A 2,500-nucleotide genomic window follows, 5' to 3' on the forward strand; every position below is an offset into this window, starting at 1 on the left:
ACGAGCGGTTGGTTGGTTTGGATAGAGAGAGGCTGTGTTCTGCTCTGCACTGCATGCACACTGTGGGTCCAGTAAGTTTATTTTCACTGCAGCGCAGCGGTCAGTCATAGTTCAGTTATTGCGTTATGATTCCCTGGCAGCACAGGTCAGATGGAATGACAGCTCAGACCCAAATTAATTGACCTTAAAGATGAAAAGATCTGCCAAGTCGGCAGCCCGAATCGAATAGGCATATACAATACAGTCCTACAGTCCCCTTTTTTTAAAAAAAACAACCGTGCCGCATATAATAATAAGGTTGTATATAAAATAGTGTTGTCAGACATGCGAAAGGGGGGGAGGGGGGGTATAGAAATGTAACCAAATGACCCCAAAGATCCATTAACTCGGATTTTACGCATGGATTGATGACTTATTATTGCGAATATTTGTTCGTTATGTGGGGAAAAAACTAAACAAACTGCGGCTATTTCCAACATATTATTATGTTCATGCATGGGAATACAAAAAAGTGACCTATAGGCCTACAGAGAGGTGTAACTGAGCCTATAGTTAGTTTACAGATAAGTAAATAATGGCTGCGAGATTAAGATAGGCTTAAATGGAATAACAATGGCGTTTACACACAAGAATGTGACCGACCGCTGCAGAAAACCATGCAACATGGACTCAACGTTTCTAGAGAGGGAAACATGTTTTAGCAGAAAACGAGCCTTTCTTCAGACAAACAAAGGGTCAAAAATGAGATCACAGGGTAATGTTTAAATTATACCATACAATCGATTTTAAACGAACCAAGAAGTTAAAAGAAAAGAAAAGAGCTGGGTTATTATTATTCTCTCTCTCTCTCTCTCTCTCTCTCCACACAACCAATTTGTTTATTGTTTTGTTTTCACTTCTGTTTTCAAAACACGCATTGACCTACCTGGCACCTTCCCCGATTCACTTGCATTGTGTTTAATGTGCTCTTCCAAGGGTGAAACGTATAGGCATATCTATTTACCTTTAAATATCCTCTCTATTAGCTATCTTAATAGGACCAAAATAAACAGTGCGCAGTTTAGGCTAAAGCCTAATTATTATCATCCTTCCCTGCGGCCGCGCGATTTTCCAAGCGCATCCACTCATTCCACTGTTAAAATGGGTACCGAGGTATACCCTTCATTTAAAACAGCCGGAGCATGTGTTTTGTGACGTTCGCTCTGCATTCACTTCACAACAATAGCTTACGAGCCGAGGCCTACTCTGCTAAATAGATGTATATGCCTACCTTTAATAAATACAATACAGACGGAAGTCACGGAATAATATAGGCTTTAGACCACGCCAGAAAAAATTAGAATAAGGCCATTTGACTCGAAATGAGACATATAGGAATTAAATCCTGATCCAATGTAGAATTCTTCCACCATAACTCGCTTTAATCAAAGGTCTGGGTTGTGTATGTTTTTTTTTGTAGGCCTATACATCCGCAGAGTTACAAATGTCTTAAATTAACTCAGAGCATTTGCACTGTGTGGACATCATGCAGGCGGGTGGAAACCGATCATGAATGATTAAAAGGACGACCCCATTTAAGGGTGTGACGTAACACTGTAATTGGCAGAGATGATGTGTAATTAGATAACCCAGGCTGCTTGCATGGGGAGATTCCACCAGCCTGGCCCGCTCAGGTACAGCGCACAGGAAAATCCTCACTGAAAAAAAAGTAGTGGTCAGACTGGTATTTAACTATTCATCTTAATGGTTTTAAGGAAACTTGGTGAAGGTTTAATGTTCCAGTCCCCTTTCTTGACAATAATTGTCATATTCCTCAGGGTGCCCAAGAACATTTGTGTGTGGTGTTGTTTTGAAAAGCCATTTTCAAATGACATATTATAAAGTCTCTACAAACAGTGGTTATGTTAATCAACCGAATCTTGATTAGGCTTAACATATACCAGTATAGGTTGCATTTATGCTAATACTGGCACTGCATAACTTATAGCACTCCATTAGAATCAGAACTTGTTTATAATGTAAAAAGGGGTGAAAACACTGTGATGTTTTGACTGCAGTGCAGTCCATTACACTCACACATTTGGGTGACTCTCAACTTTAGAGGCGTCAAACCTGAAGTTATAACCATGCACTTGAACCTATCATTCTGGGGGCGAACATTCAAAGAAAATGAGCAGAACTAAACAAGCTCGCAATGTGTCCACACATCACAAGCTGCTAATTTTGGCAAATATTTAGCGTAAAGCTAAAGGGGAGATACTAGTACAGAGCCAAGAGGGACTCCAGTCAACTGTAGTTTAAAGACATGTCTTGAGAGAGGCCTCCTGAAATGTGTCCCCGCATTCATGTCGGCCAAACAAAATACATATAAAAAGATTGTTTATACCTGGTAAACCGTCCCGTGAACATGCAGAACGGTCTGGCCCCAAGCGCTGGGTGGGCGTTTTGCAGAAGCCAAAAAGTGGAAGGGCCAATCAGCGTCTGTCAATCACAGGGCCCT

Source organism: Electrona antarctica (assembly GCF_951216825.1).
Source record: "Electrona antarctica genome assembly, chromosome: 3".
NCBI lineage: Eukaryota > Metazoa > Chordata > Actinopteri > Myctophiformes > Myctophidae > Electrona > Electrona antarctica.